Below are 20,296 nucleotides of genomic sequence, written 5' to 3'. Positions count from 1 at the left end.
ATGATGCCCCCTTTAAAATCCTCCTTGTACTGTGTCATGTTGGATACCGGGGGTATAATCTGCTTTCTTCCAGCTTGTCTTATTACTTCTTATTGGAGCATAAACGTAAAGACCTCGCAACCCTATCAACACCATATAAGTAGACGTTTTGGACCGTATTATGAACTATTTGCTTAGAAACCATTCGAACATCCACTGTATCTGTTCCTCGGTCAAATTGCTGAAGAGGTGTGCCCATCCTTTAGCATCAATGGACCCTGCAAATCTTTCTGGAGCAAAAGTCATATTTTTTGGATGGTGGCTAGCAACATAGTCATTCAACATTATGCGAAGAAATTATTGCCAGCAAACTTTGGAGATGTTCTATCAACTATATTTGCAGCAAAAATTTGCTCCCCTCAAAGTAACCTGCCCTATGCTTGCATTAGTCTAGGGCTGTGTACATTTCCACCTATATCATAGGGACAACAGTATAGGCTTGTCCCTCGATTTCCTCTATCATGGTTTTGGCCGCCATGGCCAGTCAGATATGGATTTTTCTCCCTTGCATCAGAAAGAACAACAAACCCAAAAAATACACAATGAAAACATAAACCTTACGGTGAATCCACCCAACATAAGTAATTGCCAATTCTTGGTGAAATAACCGGTATTATTTGTTGTGTCCATATCGTTCATACATAAAATCAAAAGAATTGTAGGACTTTATCAAACAACCTAGTTCATCATTCTTTTTGATTCCAAACATTTCTAGAAAACCACAGGGTGTACCATTTTTCGGTACCAGCAGTTGGACTATCCCAAGGGATTTTAGCAAAACCTCTAATTTTCTCTAAGAGTGGGGTCATCTCTAAGTTTTCGAAATGAAGGACATCCCTTTTCTCATCCCAAAATATGGTAACGACCCCGATTAGTTCCCTACATGGCTGAACGTCAATCAAGGATGGCAAGTTATCCAGTATTCTTCTCACGTGATTCCTATCACATTGAGGGAAGTCGTTCCACCCATAGATCAGCTTGGATAGGATGCTTTGGACCATGCTGAACCTAGGGATGTCATGCTTCATTTATTGCATTAAAGAAAGGAGTTAGCCCTACCCTCTCCTGATTTGATTAGTTAAGCGATAATAGTCAACATGTTGGCATATTTTCTCCAAGTAATGCACATAGTATGAGGGTATCCCTCAGGATTGCATAGATCCCTTTCGGACTTTGGATGAGTTTTATCTAAATAGATTTATACACCACATGTATTAATCCATCCTAGATATAACATGATGCATACAAAGTTTCAATTAGAGTAGGTTTCTAAGGGTCTAACCAGTACTCTCAATCGGACAACTTGAGAGGGAAAGACACTTGAGCATCGATTGCACCGCTGATCGACTAGTCTACCACTAATATGCTTTTCCCAATTTAAAGGGTATTTTCGAAAAGTACAGAAACTCATCAAGCACCGCTATATTGATAATAGGCACGAGTGGAATATGATGTTGAAGGCATGCTTATGAAAAAGCGGAAACATATAGCCACGTAATTTTACATGGTAAAAAAAAAATAAAGACAATATTTGATAATGCGGTAAATAAATAAGGGAGAAAAAGATTATAAAGGAAAATAGTCAGCATGGTTATCAAATAATCATAAAATTCGAAAAAGATGATTGAACAGTAAGACAAATAAAGGAGAGGGGAAAGGGAAGTTCATGGTGTAACAATTTGAAATAAATAAAGGGACGGGAAAATGGAGGTACGTGAAAGAAATCAAATAAAGCAACTTAATGATCCCACACAAGCAAAATTCTGTTATGGTAGAGCCTAAATACATCCCCAGCAGAGTTGCCATGCTGTCGCATCCCGTTTTCTCGCCAAAGCGGGTTTCGACATGTGACAAGTCTTTTAAAGGGTATTAAAAGAGAAGAGTGGCCACCTAACGATTTTTAAGGTGAGTTAGGGCACCTATTACGCTAACTCTATTTTAACTAGCCAGCATTGTTAATGATCGGGTAAGGGCTCAAGTTACCTAAAAAAGAAGGTGTTAGGCACTCCTCGAGTTCCACAACTGTGGTTCCCGACGAAATTTTAAGCTATATTCACAAAATTTTAAGCTATGTGAGAATATGAAGTTATTAACTAGATTATTCTAAGTGAACATATAAATTGATTATTATTCTAAGTGAGTGTACAGTTAAATAGGTCACTAATTATTCTAAATGGAACAAGTTGATCGGATATAACTCAATTACTAATAATCCACCATATTAAGGATATTTTAAGTAAACATCATAAATATATTACAAAGATGAAATTTCATTAACTAACATTAATTTAAAAAACCTTGTAATTACAAAGGTACCAATCTTAGAGCTACTTTATAAATCCTAAGTACCAACTCCTAAACATAAGTGAATAATGAGGCATAGTGGGGGGTCCTAAATTTTTAGTCCTAAGGGATCACCCTGTGCAACATAAATAATACTTCACAATCTTAGGTGCAATAGTTGCTCATATTATCCGGTAAGCACAAACTATCATCTCCAGCTAACCGATTACTATCTTTAAGTTATTTACCTAAAGAGCACTAATTTATTTCTAAGTCGTGCCCTATGGGTGCCTGTCCGTCCCATTCTATTGTCCACGAGGTGTTGGATAATTGTAGGGTGGTTCTAGACTCAACCTAGAGTTGCTCAAAAAAATTAAAACTAGGTGCCAAATAATTGAAAACATATAGGACTTCAAAGAATATAATTAGCATGTAAATCTCACATTTAACTCCCATATATGCAAAGAAGCTTACTAACAAATTATGATTTTTAAAAGATGGTAGAATTAAAATCTGTTGACATGGTAGACTGGTTTAACAAATTGTCCTATGAACATGATTTCTAACTGTGAGGGTATGTCAGACATTAATTAACCTATATTATTGAATTACCTGATTTGGGCCTAAAACAAGATTTCTAAGTAATAATTGCAAGTGGTCAGATACGACAACGAAGGGTGCAAACTATCTTAATGTTAATCATATAGGCATGATCTCTACGTGGATGTTACAGTGAAATAAAAGACTTTCCTATGAAATCCTATAGGCATGATTTCTATGATCAAGTAACACAAGTCCTTACTAATAATCCTATAGGCATAACTTCTAATAGACTTTCTCATGACTCGAGAGAACCAAGTGAACCTAGATCTCTAATATCAAGATGTCACTACCGAAAATCCACTATAGGTCGTGATGGCGCCCAATGTCGCCGTTAGGCAAGCCAACGGTAAACCATCTAAATATTTATTCATATTATTACCTTTGAAATCATAAGTTTTATTAAATAAAGGGTTTATTGCTTTTAAAATGGATACATACAATATTAGTAAGATATAAAAATAAAAATGTGACAATATTAATGCAAAACCATTAACATCTATTTGGAATGTAAAATAGACAGGATAATATAAATAAACATGATGGAGACCCCGTGTGATGTGGAACATAGCATAGAATGCAGCTTACAATTCCCCCAGCAGTTGCACATACGCGTCAAAATGACCACTAAATGAACTTGTCAGATCCTGCACAATTAGTACAGAAGTATAGCATGGGTACGTATATCAACGCGTACCTAGTAAGTATCTAGCATAACCCCGAAAAAGAAGTGACGAGGGGTCGACATTGACACTGACTAGTGATCCAATATATCAATATAATAAATTATAAATATATATGAAATACAACAGTAATAATGAGGTAAGAATTGTAACTAACATAATCCTCCAACCTGGTGACAACATAAATTCCTCATATCTCATGTACTATCTTAACAAATAAAAGAATCAAAGGCTACCTCAAACGGGTAAAGGATATCAAGCGTTATCTCAACAAATAAGGCATCTCATGTAACTGCCAGATTCTAATCAAAGAAGAATCTCATGAATATTTGGACTCCTCGCGATATTATGCACGGGTTATGCCGAGGTCGTACGGCCCAATCCAGAATAGTGTGTACACTGCCGAGAGTCGACCGGCGCGAACTATAGATGCATCTCAATATACTGCTAAGGCATTCTGCCAGATCCACAAGAAAGGGAGAAACTTATCGAATGACGGGTCACGTGTTTGCAACACAAGAACAGGAACATAAAATAAGCATAATTGTTACCAGCAGTCTGATATCCCGCCAAACAAGGTTTCAAGATTCGACCTAGCATGATCTCTAATCAAATTACATTTACAAGTTTGGGTAATTAAAGTAACAAGTTGTGTTCAGGTAGTATAAATATCGCATGATATAGTCCTAAGTCGACCCAGACATAAGTATGATGTTAGCTATGTACGGACTCTCGTCAACTCGTGCATACGTAGCCCCCACAACAAGTAGCATATAATAAATACATCATCTATAGGGTAATTCCCCCCTCACAAGGTTAGGCAAGAGACATACCTCTCTCTGAAATTCCATAACCGGCTCCAACGCCTCTCTAACATCTCAAACCAATGCCTATCGACCCGAAACTAGAAAGACAACGTGCAAACTAATAAAAATATACTTCAATACTCATAATTAATCAATTTATAATAATTTCCAACTCCGTTTGTAAAGTCAACAAAGTCAACCGTCAGGCACACGTGCCCAGATTCTAAAAATATTCGAAGATAAACATTACCCACAATACCAGGAACTCAAATATATAATTTATTCCTAATTTCATATCCAATTTCATGGTTAAAATTCAATTTCTAGGTTTTCTTCAAAAATTCCATAATTTTTACAAATTTCCATGCTTAAATCCATATATAACTCATGTATTTAGCTCACAAGCGTGTAGAATTCATTTACCTTGTATTTCTTGATGAAAATCCCCTCAAAATAGCTCCCCAAATTCGGCCAACCCCAGTGAAAATGAGAGAAATGAGAGCCAAGTCTCGTATTAAAACAAGTTTGCCCAGGCCCGACCTTCATTGTGTTCGCGTACCCCTTGTCGCGTTCGCGAAGGTCTAACAGTCCTTTGCTTCGCGTTCACGTCCAATCCATCCCGTTCGCGATACCCAACTCGCCCCCAGCCTAGAACTCCTTCTTCGCGTTCGTGATTGCCTCTCCGCGTTCGTGAAGGGCAAAGTGCTAGCCCAGCAACTCTTCGCGTTCGCGACTACAGTGTTGTGTTCGCGTAGGGTAAAGTCCTCTGACCCCCGTGCTTCTTCGCGTTCGTGAATCGTATTTCGTGTTCGCGAAGCACAAAAAGGAAGCCACCAAATTCCTTCTTCACGATCGTGTAAGTCCACTCGCGATCGCATAGCATAATACAAGTACCAGCAACCAGCACCATCAAATCATCTAAACTTTGTCTAAAACCACTCGGAATCACACCCGTGATGGGTGTACTGTGTGTATGTGTAGCTGAAATGCAAGACTCTCAATTCTTTATATATGCAAATTGACACGTTTTCTTTGTCCTCTAGGCAAAAGAATATCTTCTCTTCTCCCCCAAAGATCCCTTTTGTCTATTAGTCATTGTCCATTGAATTGTTCAACTCTTTAACCAAAGGATAAAGTGTAATTAACCAAAAGATAAAAGCACAACTAGTCTCGTTACCGAAAGTTGACAAGATATCTGTGGCTTGACTAGTTTTATCTCCCGTATAAATTCTACCAACTTTCATGTAATTAATGGATTGTGCTATAAATTTAAATATAATTATTTAATAGAAAGTTTGGCTCGTAGTATTTAAATTGCCAATGATTACAGTAATATTATAGTAGATAGTTTCTTTTTTCTTTTTTTAAATGACAATAAATTGATAAAAATCAAATATTTGGAAAATGGAACAATTATTAATAAATTATATTAAAATTTAGAAAATACACAAAAATGTTGATAATTGAATAACTGCAATAAAATGATAAAAATTTCTGTATTTTACAAAAATAAAAATAATTATCAATAAATTACATTTTTGTTAAAAAATGTGAAAAGGCTAATTTTACCCTTAGTAACTAGGAGCCTGCAGAAGTTAATTTTTAAATTTGGAGAGCCAAAATTGGGTGTCAATGGATAGCGATATGATGCTAGTGTAAATGGATATGAAAGTGCAATTGAATGTTGTACAACCGCTGATAGAAAAGCTGACAGAAATGATAGAATAACATATGAAGGAAATTATTGCTGAATATGACCGTATCTATGAAGGACTGCAACAATTGTATATGGATGGGCCACCAAGATGACAATGAAACGATCCTCAAATTACGTCGAATAACGAGTGATGTATTTTGTATTCGTCAAAAATGAGAATCGTATTGTTATATTACTCCCTTCGTCTTAATTTATGTGGCGATGTTTGACTCAACATGAAATTTAAGAAAGAAAGAAAGAAAAATTTTAAAATTTATGATCTAAAATAAATTATAAATATTTGTGTGACTGTAAATCAATTTTTAAGGGTAAAATAGGAATTCTAAAGAGAATTGTTTTCTAAATAAGGAAAGTGACATTCTTTCCGGAACAAATGAGTCCCACATAAATTTGAATGAATGGAATCGACTAAAAATAAATACAATATCTTCTTTTTTTTCCGGTGTTGCGTTAACTTTTACACAATTACCTTCTACACTTACAATTCAGTGTGAATACAATATTGTCTACAAAAAGAGACAGATAGGAACCTTCACCTTCTAAGTAACAAAATATGCAATTATTACCATTTTTTCTGAGATTACTACAAAAACACCGGTTACTACGTTTCTTCATCGTCTTAATACAAATGCTACCAAGTTATCGGTCAAGACTGATAACTTGGTAGCATTTGTATTAAGATAATGAAGATACGTAGTAATCAGTGTGCATATATATATATATATAAAATTAAGATTGCTATATATAAAAAATTAAGATTGCTACTTCGCTTGTGCAGGTCCATCAATTGGATGGCAAGGGTGTGACAGTAAATTCAGTTTTTTTTTCTGCATATATTGCTACTTTGCTTGTGCGGGATCCATCCCATTTATGATTAAAGAAGAATTTTCTACCAACCTATTATTTAGATGGCAAAGGGTGATAAAAGTAGATTTAATTTTTTTTCTGCCTATATTGTTACTTCGCTCGTGCGGGCGGGGTCTATCCCATTTATAATTGAAGAAGAATTTTATGGCAACCTATGATTCAGTTTTATTTTTCCGCCTATATTGCTATTTTGCTCGTGCAGGATCCATCCCAATTATCATTGAAGAAGAATTTTTTGACATCCTATTAATTGGATGGCAAAGGGTGGTGAAAGTAAATTTAAATTTTTTTTTTACTGCCTATATTGCTACTTTGATCGTTCGAGGTCCATCCCATTTATGATTGGAGAAGAATTTTCTGTCAACCAATTAATTTGATGGCAAAAGGTGTGAAAGTGAATTTTGTTTTTTTTTTTTTTTGACCTATATTGCTACTTGTCCGTCCCATTTATGATTGAAGAAGAATTTTATGCTAACCTATTAATTGGATGGCAAAGGGTAGTGAAAGTAAATTCAATTTTTTTTGCTGCCTATATTGCTACTTCGCTTGTGCGGGGTCTATTCTATTTATGGTTGAAGAAGAATTTTCTACCAACTTATTAATTGGATGACAAAGGGTGGTGAAAGTAAATTCAATTTTTTTGCACCTATATTGCTACTTCGCTTGTACGGGGTCCATCCCATCTATTTCCGAAGAAGAATTTTTTGCCAACCTATTAATTGATGGCAAAGGGTGGTAAAAGTAAATTCAGTTCTTTTTCTGCATAGGCAAAAACAAACTAAATTTACTTTCACCACCACTTGCCATCCAATTAATAGGTTGGCAGAAAATTCTTTTTCAATCTTAAATGGGATAGACCCCACAAGCGGTTGTTTAATCCAAATATTCTCTGCAAGGGTTGTTTAATGTTAGTGAATATCCTCTCATTGAATGCTATACGATGGCACACCTTTGAATTCCTATCGTCAACTATGTTTCCTTGGAATCTGCTCGGTACCGGCCACACCCGTTGTATCGGCTGTTTCCCGACTTGTCCTTTGTCTATCTTCGGTTCCACGTGGTATGTTATCATTTGACCATCTGTTATCAACCGGTTTTACCCCATACAACATCAAAAGAAGAGTTTAATCTCTCCTTGTGGCAAAGGTTATTGTTTTCGGCAAAGGGCCAAATATACCCCTATACTTTCGAAAATGGTCTAAGAATACCCCTCGTTATACTATTGGGTTATCTATATCCCTGCAGTCATACTTTGGGTTCAAATATACCCCCCATTTAAACAGAGGGACACGTGTCATCGTCTCGTTGGTCAATTCTAAATATCTCCTACTTAATTAAAAAAACTCATTACACATACCCGAAAAATAATTTGTTTTTGTAAAAATTTGGGTTCAAAAATTTAGTTTTTTTCAGTTTTTACAAAAAAAAAATATTATTTTTCGCGTATCGGTAATGGGTCTTTTTAATTAATTAGAAGATATTTAGAATTGACCAACGAGACGATGACACGTGTCCCTCCGTTTAAATGATGGGTATATTTGAACCCAAAGTATGACTGCTGGGGTATAGATAATCCAATAATATAACAAGGGGTATTCTTAGACCATTTTAGAAAGTAAAGGTGCATATTTGGCTCTTTGCCGTATTATTTTTCCTTTGTTCTCTTCGAGCCTGGCTATAAAAAGGGAACGATCAAGTGAGAGGGTGTATAAATAAGAAAGGAAAGACCAACAATTAACGGCTTCCAAATTAGGATCAACTTAGACAAGGATGGCAAGCGCAGTTAGTATTCCCACAATTGATCTGTCAACTTTCTTCTTGAATGAAGAAGATCGAGAGGGCAAGAAGAAGGTCACTGACATAATCAAACAAGCCTGCTCTGAGTACGGCTTATTTCAAGTGGTAAACCATGGCGTACCCATAGATTTCATTCACCAAGCTATGGAGTTGTCGTTATTTTGTTGACAAGAATTCTTTGATCAACCATGGTGGATATTTTGTTGAGTTATCGTTACTTCCCAGGACCCTACTGTTTTGAGTCTCATATTTCAGGATGATGCTGGAGGTTTAGAAGTTCTCATTGATAGGGAATGGATACCTGTCACTCCAACTGAGGGTGCCTTGGTCTTCCATATAAGCGATGTTCTTCAGGTAACAAAGAAATTACTAATTAACAAGAGCTACAAAATGAAATGTTTTAGATTTGATTGTATTAATTTCATCCTTGCTAATTGCTTGAATGTATGCATGGCAAATTGGCAGGTGCTAACCAACGACAGATTTGTGAGCCATTTCCACCAAGTGGTGAGGCCCAAGGGAAAAAGTCGTTACGTTTTTGTATTTTTCTACAATTTGAATGGAGATAAATGGGTTGAACTATTGCCACAATTTAGTAAAGAAATCGGGGAGCCTCCAAAATATAGGAGATTCCAATATAAGGACTACTTTGGTGTGAGAGTAAAAGAGAAGTTGAATCCTCCAGCCAGGCACGAAGACAAAACAACATTAATCACCTTTGCCTCTGCGACTTAGAGACAATTGAACTACTGCATTTTGCTTGATTTTCTATGTTGTATCTTGAGTATAATAACGTCGTGAGTGAGTTTATATTTGCAAAGGATATCCAATCCATGCTTGACCTATCCTTTCTTTTTTATCAAAAAAATATGTGGACCTACTAATGATACTCAGGAGAGAACCGACCTACTAGTCGACCTCAGATCAAGAGGAAGGGTTGCTTGTCAAGCTGGCCTATATAAATACTAAAAAAAAAAAAATTATTTTATATTATTATATAATTATATAAAAAATGGGCATTTGAAATAGGAGCAGTGTCTGCCATGTGTAGCCTACTCTCTTCGCTCCCCTCCTCTTATCCGCTTTACTTTAAAGAGGGGCAAAAGAAAAGCAAAGGAGAGAAAAAAAGGCTCTCAGAAATGGAGAAGGAATCAAAAATCTAGTGAACCCCTCAAACTCCATAGGTAATTCGAGAAAATTCAAGAAGAATAAGATAAGCTAAGACAAAGAACTTGAACATTGACAATAGAAAGTTGAATACTACCATTCTTTCGCGTTGACTCTTCCGCGGAGTAGCCTAAAGAATCCCCTTTTCGCTTATTACTCTTATAGAATGAGAGTTTCGGTAACATTCACTGAATAAAATGAAACGTCCCCTCTTTAGCCTTTAGACTCGCTTCGGCAACTTCGCCCTTTAAGTAACAAGGGGATGAGCCGCTCCAAGCGGAAAGCGATTGTGAATCCCGAACTTGCCCACGCATTTGCCTTTTTGTGGGGGGCTTATTAAAGAAAGGTTTCAACCTGGCATAAGCTAAGGTACCCCACTCATTAGTCATTTCCCATGTGCCTGCCCGAGCTATATTAAAATAAAGCTCTTTAGGTTAGCTATAGGTAAAGTTCTCCCAGAGCCGGACATATATGCCGCTACTCTTTCAAAACCGAAAATCCGCAAGGAAGGATAGGACACAGAATAAAGTGTAGCGTAGCAAGAATCCCCAAATCCTTGATTTGGCCAGGAAAGACTGCTTTGGGCCCAGGAAGCGAAGGGCGGTTCACAATTTATTTGCTGAAGGCGTTGTTAAGCCCAAAGTTTGAATTCCAATTTAACTGCCCTTATTCTGAAAGTCTAAAGTCCTTCTAATTTTTACCACAAAAAGAGTTGGAGGCGGTTGAGCACATCCCACAAGAGTCAAGCACAAGAGGCAGATCCTATGCCACTCCACCTGGTCATATGAAACTGGCATGCATCCTGGCTCCCAAGACTCTTTCATAGAATTCCAATAATTTCTTCCGCTTCTCAAAATCCCACAGGAACAGAGTTGATGCTCCTACATCCATAGCATGAGTAGCTAAAGCAAGTAAATGATTTGAAATTCGAGTTATTTCACGGAATAACTCTCGAGCTCAAAATGGGAATTTTCGACCAGTTTTGAGTTTAGGAGTCGGAGTTTAATACTCGGCAAAGGCATCAGCCTAGCTAGGAACTTAAGAAGATGATGGCTCCTATTATTGGTGAGCGATCTCCTCTACACGTTATCTTTGGGCGTTTTACTCTCTTTCAAATCACTTCCATGTTGCCTTTATTAGTAGGGGGTCCCGTGGTTCCTATGCCGACGCATTTCCCGGTCCTTTTCTTTTAGTTCTTCGACCCGAAGCGATAGCTTCAAGCTAGTTCAGTGGATAAGATGGTTGCGCTCCAACTCACTCAAGAATTGGGCGGTAGTGGTCCGCCGGCAAGCTCGTTCTGATCTTGGACGCACTACATTGGAATCCTAAAGCACCACCATGAACACTACCGCGCGTCCGCCTGCGTCGCATTCCAAGACTTTGAATGCAAACTAAATCGAAAGCTAATGGAAGGCTAAGATTATCCTCCTTTGGGCTGGAAGAGAAGACTTATGCAGACCATAGAAAAATAAAAAGAATAAAGTATTCTGAAGCCAAATGCTCTTGGGTGGGTAGTTGAATAGGGGGATAAATCTTTTTTTCTCCTTTATATTGAATGTAGTCAATCACTTTGAGGTCATGAGAACCTTGTGATTTGATATAAATTATGGCATGCATCTATGAGGAGAGTGGCGCGGCCAAACATCATCCTAGAAGCTGTCACGACCCAAAATCTAACTAGTCGTGATGGCACCTAACACAACCCGTTAGGTAAGCCAATTAACAACTATCCAATTCCAATGAAATTAATAAGGCAATTAATTAAAAGAAAATATCTAAAACCAATACATTTTTCTAAGAACTGGTAGTACAAATCATGAGCTTCTAAGAATAGAGTTTACAATACTGGTATGAAATAAATACATCATCTGTTTCAAAACCGAATCCTGACCTTGCATAGGCAAATCTTAATCCCACACAACACACCGCATATACCATGACATCATAGGAAGAAAAAAATACAAGAACTTCATAGTCCACTCCGAGTCACAAGAAACTACATACCCAAATAGCCAAGGATCTTCCATTTGATTTCACCCAGGAGAAATCCATTGTACACCACATGCCCCTCACGCCAGTAGAAATTATACCTCTTAAACCTGGTAAAACCCATTGAGAACTCTTCGAAACCTATTTGCATATAATCACGCTATCAGAACCGAATCCCTCTAACTCAACCCAGCCACGCAGGTCGCCAAAATCCAAGAGCATTTCCACGAATCACATGTAGAAACTCACCACATCATAAACACCCAAAGAACCGATCTTACCCATTATTATGCCGATCCAACCTACTATCAAGGTGTCCTATTTCTCCGAGTTCCTTATGAATTACCTTCAAATTTATTCTTCTCCTAGCCATAATACCACAATCCTCAACCAAAACTCACCACACGAGACCCTAGCATAAAACCACACCGCCCTAAGGCTCATAGGCCATTGAATGCTCTCTTAAGCACCCCAAAAAGTACCACAGCCGAGATACCCACTCTGAAGAGACCTTCTGTGAATTTAAAGCTGTTCATTTTACCTTCCTGATACTGAATGTAAAATCCATAACGATATAGAAATACTACGAGTCTCGACACCATCCAATGAAAAATCTCAGATCCTAGCCATATACAAATCTTGAAAATTTCCAATCGCTACATTAAATCTTGAATCCATTAGGACCATTCTCAAGAGTCTTCCACTCTGCTCAAATCTCAACTAAACTGACCAAACGGACCAAACGACATGTGCTCCATTAGTACAACAACAACCAAGGAAGTAATCCACACTCCTAAGCAACCGGGTGAATCCCTACTTCATGCACACTACATCCTTTACGAATAACAACTCAATCATTCAATGTTTCCCATATACCTACCAAACATGATACAACCCGTATCAAGAAATTCCTTTACATGAGTCTTTCTCAATCTCAACCTATGTAAGTCATAACTGGTTCACAAGTATACCTCAAACTGAAACCAATACAACACATAACCGCGCAATCAACCCGTCGATAGCAGACTCCTCCACTTGGCTCAAAGCCTAGGAACAAAGCATTTAATAACTTATATTACCCATACTCTGTTGCTGTCCAAAATCCCGAACTGAAATTCAACCAAATCCTCCATAAGCTTATGTAACACAAACCATCTAACATCTCATATCATCTGCAAATCTCGCATTCACCCTTGTAACAGTCAAGCCAACACTCATATGTGATCCAAACCTAAATTGCAACATATAAAATTCACTGGTAAAAGAGAACTCGCTACAAAACAACATAGGGATCACACAAACCTCAGGACACCCTGCAGGAGATAACCCACCTGCTTTGCCTCAAACTGACATCTCTCTATACCCTTCCACAGTCACGACTACTACGCAATCACCTAATCTTCTCTTTTCTGAACTCATCAACAAGACATGAGAATCTACTTCACTCCACAACTAAACAACATGAGAGATCACTCAACATACCCATAACTCGAGACCATACGCCAAATCAAGACAGAAATCAAACACCCCATAGTTCTTGCTACATCTCAATTAAACTCTTCTCGTCACATTCGAACAATCTGAACACATTTTGCAGTCTCATCATACTCACCCCATAGTCATCCAATCACAAATTCCTCTAACAGGGACATCACAGGACATATAAGTCCCAAACACACGTGCTCACACAACCGAAACCTCCGTGCTCAAGCCACCGTCAAAACCCGGCCTCAAGTCCTCCAGACTGGCCCATCATCAGCATGCCAAAATCACATCTCGTACCTCAACCATGGAATCACAAGCCGTCGGCGCACAACCGATACCGAGCGCTCACATGCGCATACGAATGCGTGGAAGAAATTCAAAGAGTTACGCTTTAAGCCGAATCAATGTCGCCCGATAAAGAAAGAAAGATGGGAAGTACATCCTAAATGTCCCGTAGCCTCTCGAAGATAGGTATCGACGTCATCATTCCGATCCGCAAGACTCTACTAGACACTTTCTCATGACTTGTAGAACCTATGAACCTAGAGCTCTGATATCAACTTGTCACGACCCAAAATCCAACTAGTCGTGATGGAAACTAACCCAACCCGTTAGGTAAGCCAATTACCAACTATCCAATTCCAATGAAATTAATAAGGTAATTAATTAAAAAAAAATATCTAAAATGAATACATTTCCCCAAGAACTGGTAGTACAAATCATGAGCTTCTAAGAATAGAATTTATAAGGCTGGTATGAAATAAATACATCATCTGTTTAAAAAGTACATAAACAGAATTTTATGAATCTAAGGCTACCATGAACAAGAGGCAGCAACGACAGGGACGCAGGTACATCTTCAAATCCAGCAACCATCGAACACAGCAACAACAGCTGCCAACATCTGTATGCAATGTACATAAGTGTAGTATTAGTACAATCGACCCCATGTACTGAGTAAGTAACAAACTTAACCTTAGGTTGAGAGCAGTGACAAGCTATCACAAGGTCGGGTCCAATACCAATAGTCCACAACAGTCCATAACCACATAAATCAAATAATACAAGAAGTAACTCAGAGATAAAATGCTCAACTAAATCATGAATTAAAAAAATATTTCTTCCTTTCAAGTACATCAGTGAAAACCCAAATCGTTTACCGAAGTTACCAAAAATATGAATAAGTTTGAAAACAATAATTTTTCCAAAAATCCTTTCAATAATAAATGAGATGTTTCATTTTCTTTCTAGATAACTTGTGTAAAACAAATGCATCATTATGCCCGTCTGTCAACATGTGTGAGAAATCATGAATGATGTGATACTGTACAGCATAAGAAAAATACATCTATATGCTTGTATGTCATGTGTGCATGTCAATGCGATGCAACTAGGTGAATAAAATCATATGCATACTCTCAGAGTATCATTTCACACAGTCCTCCCAATCACTCAGTCCTCCTAGTCACTCAGTCCTCACAGTCACTCATGCCTCACAGTCACTCAATCCTCCCAAATCACTCAGCACTCGTGCTCGGCACTCGCACTCGGTACTCGGCACTTGCACTCAGTAGGTACATGCGCTCACTAGGGGTGTTCAGACTCCGGAGGGGCTCCTACAACCCAAGCACTATAATCTGCACGGACAACTCACGTGTTATAATATCATACATGTATTTGCACGGACAACTCACGTGCTATAATAAAGCCTATAAGGCCTGCTGCAGGTGGGCAGCCCCGATCCACATAAAAATCCTCACAATCAGGCCCTCGGCCTCACTCAGTCATCAATCTCTCCAGTCTCCCTCTCATGACCTCACAATGTCATAAAAATAGCCCGAAAATGATGATATGATTTATCAATAAATAACAACAGAGACTGAGATATGATATGTAAGAATCCGCAAATCAATACACAATGCCTTTCCACAGAACACCATTCTCAGGCGACACTAAGATAGCGCCAGCATACTCTGAACATTTAAAATCTACCCCTGATCCTTCGAGCTCGTGACATTCTTATAAAAGTTGAACCACAACCTTGATCCTCAACTTCCAATTTCCATACTACTCACTGCACCTGTCATGATGCTATGCAGGAGTACAAGAATTTTATCATAACTCCTGAACCACCAGTAGAATAAATACTTCATCGGCTAGAAACCTTTCACTTAACTTATTTCAAAAGAAAAATTGCAACATGCAGCCAAATTCCCATAACTGTAGAAAATGCAAACCTCAAGTCGTGTTATAATCCGCCATAACTCTTCTGGGATCCATTTACACATAACAAAACCATCAGAATCAAATACCTCTAAATTAATCAAATTATGATGGTTGTCAAGCCCGCAGGTATCGCCATGAATCACTTGTATAACTTTACCACACTAAAGGAACCGATCATATGCTTAACTATGTTGATCCAAACCGCTACTAACTGACTCAACTTCTTCCGATTTACCCTTTACTTGCCCTCAAAATAATAGCTCTATGCAAACGCACAATGGACCTCAAACAACACTCATCCCGAGTGACCAAAATCACGAGACCACATCGTCTCAATGCCCATAAGCCATGCCATACCCTCTTATGCACTCAATAGTATCTCCAACTGATACACCTGCGCTGATTAGATCTTCTGCTAATCCAATGTTGTTTCCTTCTATCTTTCTAACACCTACTGCAGATCCCGGTGCTAACATAGAAACGCTCTAAGTCCTTTTTATAATCTGCTGCAAAACTCAATCCTTAACCACACAACAAACCCAAAAATCTTTAGGCACCTCACTTTAATTCTTGAACCCACTAGAACCATTGTTAAGAGTCACCTACTGTGACCTGGTCACGAATATATAACCAAACACTAGTGTTGTGTTAGCATATGAACACTTCCAAAGAAGCAACCGGATGAATTCTTTTCCTTGTACATCACATCCACAAGAAGTATGAAATTCGAGTCATCCCGAAATCTGCACATGAATCGATAAGGCGAAATGTAGCACACATTCATCAAATTCCTTGCCATAATTACCCTTTATATTTTATTCCCTTAGTCATAACTAATCCACTAGCGTACGGGTAACTAGAAGCTGCTAAGGTACAGCCACATAACCCAATCATTGATGGTAGGCTCCCCCACTTAGATTTAAGACACAATTGCAAAATCCAAGGACCAACAATGACTCTTCCTTTTGGCTACCATGATCCCACACCGTTACTCAGCCAAATTTCTCAAAATCTCTTGTTGCACTAATCATCACACATCCCAAATTAACAGTCCTAAATGAGTAGGAAGGGAATAAAGACAGAAGCTTCAATGGAATCAAATCACACGACGATGAATCAATAAAGGAAGTGCTCCTAACAGCCTTGTAGCCTCTCGAAGATAAGTACAGACGTCTTCGTACCGATCCACAAGACTCTAATAGACTTTCTCATGACTCGAGAAAACCAAGTGAACCTAGAGCTCTAATATTAAGATGTCACTACCGAAAATCCACTATAGGTCATGATGACACCCAATGTCGCCGTTAGGCAAGACAACGGTGAACCATCTAAATATTTATTCATATTATTACCTTTGAAATCATAAGTTTTATTAAATAAAGGGTTTATTGCATTTAAAATGGATACATACAATATTAGTAAGATATAAAAATAAAAAGGTGACAATATTAATGCAAAACCATTAACATCTATCTGGAATGTAAAATAGATAGGATAATGTAAATAAACATGATGGAGACCCCGTGTGCTGTGGAACATAGCATAGAATGCAGCTTACAATTCCCCTCAGCAGTTGCGCCTACACGTCAAGATGACCACTAAATGAACCTGTCAGATCCTGCACAATTAGTACAGAAGTGTAGCATGAGTACGTATATCAATGCGTACCTAGTAAGTATCTAGCATAACCCTGAAGAAGAAGTGACGAGGGGTCGACATTGACATTTACTAGTGATCCAATATATCAATATAATAAATTATAAATATATATGAAACACAACAGTAATAATGAGGTAAGAATTGTAACTAACATAATCCTCCAACCTGGTGACAACATAAATTCCTCATATCTCATGTACTATCTTAACAAATAAAAGAATCAAAGGCGACCTCAAACGGGTAAGGGATATCAAGCGTTATCTCAACAAATAAGGCATCTCATGTAACTGCCATATTCCAATCAAAGAAGAATCTCATGAATATTTGGACTCCTCGCGATATTATGCACGGGTTATGCCGAGGTCGTACTGCCCAATCCAGAATACTGTGTACACTGCCGAGAGTCGACCGGCGCGAACCATAGATGCATCTCAATATACTGCTGAGGCATTTGGCCAGATGCACAAAAAAGAGAGAAACTTATCGAATAACGGGTCACGTGTTTGCAACACAAGAACAGGAACATAAAATAAGCATAATTGTTACCAGCAGTCAGATATCCCGCCAAACAAGGTTTCAAGATTCGACCTAGCATGATCTCTAATCAAATTACATTTACAAGTTTGGGTAATTAAAGTAACAAGTTGAGTTCAGGTAGTACAAATATCGCATGATATAGTCCTAAGTCGACCCGGACATAAGTATGATGTTAGCTATGTATGGACTCTCGTCAACTCGTGCATACGTAACCCCCACAACAAGTAGCACATAACAAATACATCATCTATAGGGTAATTCCCCCTCACAAGGTTAGGCAAGGGATATACCTCTCTCTGAAGTTTCACAACTGGCTCCAACGCCTCTCTAACACCTCAAACCAATTCCCATCGTCCGAAATTAGACAAACAACGTGCAAACCAATAAAAAATATACTCCAATACTCATAATTAATCAATTTATAATAATTTCCAACTCCGCTAGAAAATTCAACAAAGTTAACCCTCAGGCACACGTGCCCGGATTCTGAAAATATTCAAAGATAAACATTACCCATAACACAAGGAACTCAAATATATAATTTATTCCTAATTCCATATCCAATTTCGTGGTCAAAATCCAAAAATTCAATTTCTAGGTTTTCTTCAAAAATTCCATAATTTTTACAAATTTCCATGCTTAAATCCATATATAACTCATGTATTTAGCTCACAAGCGGGTAGAATTCGCTTACCTTGTGTTGCTTGATGAAAATCCCCTCAAAATAGCTCCCCAAATTCGGCCAACCCCAGTGGAAATGAGAGAAATGAGAGCCAAGTCTCGTATTAAAACAATTTTGCCCAGGCCCGACCTTCATTGCGTTCGCGTACCCCTCGTCGCGTTCGCGAAGGACTAACAGTCCGTTGCTTTGCGTTCACGTCCAATCCATCCCGTTCACGATACCCAACTCGCCCCCAGCCTAGAACTCCTCCTTCGCGTTCGTGATTGCCTCTCCGCGTTCGTAAAGGGCAAACGGCTAGCCCGGCAACTCTTCGCGTTCGCGACTACAATGTTGTGTTCATGTAGGGTAAAGTCCCCTGACCCCCTAGTCCTTCTTCGCGTTCGTGAATCGTACTTTGTGTTCGCGAAGCACAAAAAGGAAGCCACCAAATTCCTTCTTCACGATCGTGTAAGTCCACTCGCGATCGCATAGCACAACACAAGTACCAGCAACCAGCACCATCAAATCATCTAAACTTTGTCTAAAACCACCCCGAATCACACCCGTGGCCCCAGGACCCTGTCCAATCATTCCAATCAGTCTTAACACCTTATCCAAACTTATTTTAAGTATCGAAATGCCACAAATAACATCAAAACCAAGATATCAAAATCCTTCTTTTAACTTTCAAACATCAAACTTCGTCAAACGCGTCTGAATCACACTTAGACGTTCCGGAATGACGCCAAATTTTACATATAAGTCATAAATTACAATACAAACCTATTCCAAGGCTCAGAATCCCAAATGGACATCAATAACACCAAAGTCCACTTCAAATTAAACTTAAAAAATTCTAAAACCTTCAAAATGCCAACTTTTTACACTAAGCGTCGAAAAGCTCCCGGACCATCCAATACTTAACCCGAACATAGGCCCAAGTCTAAAATCATCATACGAACCTATTGGAACTTTCAAATCCCGATTACGAGACCGTTTACTCAAAAGTCAAACATTGATCAACTCTTCCAACTTAAAGCTTCCGAATTGAGAATTATCCTTCTAAATCAACTCCGAACTTTCCGAAAACCGAAACGGGACACACGTGTAGGTGATAATACATAAAGTGAAGCTACTCGAGGCCTCAAACCAGCGAACGACGTACTAGAGCTCAAAACGACCGGTCGGATAGTTACAAGCCGATGGTAAACTCTTGTGGCGGCAAAATTACAGCGATAGTGGGAAGCTGGTTCTCTCCAAATGAGAGGGGGGAGAGAGAGAGAGAGAGAGAGAGAGAGAGAGAGAAAAAAAAAAAAAAAAAAAAGGTTGGCTGTCTCTAAAAATGAGAGTAAAAATTAGGGTTTCACCCCTTCTAAAGATTTGATGGGTGTACTGTGTGTATGTGTAGTTGAAATGCAAGACTCACAATTCTTTATATATGCAAATTGACACGTTTCCTTTGTCCTCTAGGCAAAAGAATATCTTCTCTTATCCCCCAAAGATCCCTTTTATCTATTAGTCATTGTCCATTGAATTGTTCAACTCTTTAACCAAAGGATAAAGTGTAATTAACCAAAAGATAAAAGCACAACTAGTCTCGTTACCGAAAGTTGACAAGATATCTGTGGCTTGACAAGATATCTGTGCCTTGACTAGTTTTATCTCCCGAATAAATTCTACCTACTTTCATGTAATTAATGGATTGTGCTATTAATTTAAAGATAATTATTTAATAGAAAATTTGGCTCGTAGTATTTATTTAAATTGCCAATGATTACAG

The 20,296-nt window shown here is 38.2% G+C and overlaps 2 long non-coding RNA genes across 2 annotated transcripts; one reads left to right on the top strand and one right to left on the bottom strand.

The window, feature by feature from the left end:
• Positions 1–3,721: 3,721 nt before the first annotated feature.
• LOC138900518 (uncharacterized) lies at positions 3,722–5,361 on the bottom strand. The gene is made up of 2 exons (XR_011411581.1): positions 4,835–5,361; positions 3,722–4,509 (listed from the first exon to the last, which is right to left on the bottom strand). It is a non-coding gene; the product is annotated as an uncharacterized lncRNA (long non-coding RNA).
• A 2,145-nt stretch (positions 5,362–7,506) lies between these two features.
• On the top strand, positions 7,507–9,637 carry LOC138900587 (uncharacterized). Its single transcript, XR_011411713.1, has 2 exons — positions 7,507–9,146; positions 9,258–9,637. It is a non-coding gene; the product is annotated as an uncharacterized lncRNA (long non-coding RNA).
• The last annotated feature ends 10,659 nt before the right edge of the window (positions 9,638–20,296 follow it).

The sequence above is a fragment of the Nicotiana tomentosiformis genome, chromosome 10, assembly GCF_000390325.3.
Source record: "Nicotiana tomentosiformis chromosome 10, ASM39032v3, whole genome shotgun sequence".
Lineage (NCBI taxonomy): Eukaryota > Viridiplantae > Streptophyta > Magnoliopsida > Solanales > Solanaceae > Nicotiana > Nicotiana tomentosiformis.
Note: the sequence above shows the minus strand (reverse complement) of the source record. Positions and strands in the feature narration are given on the sequence as shown.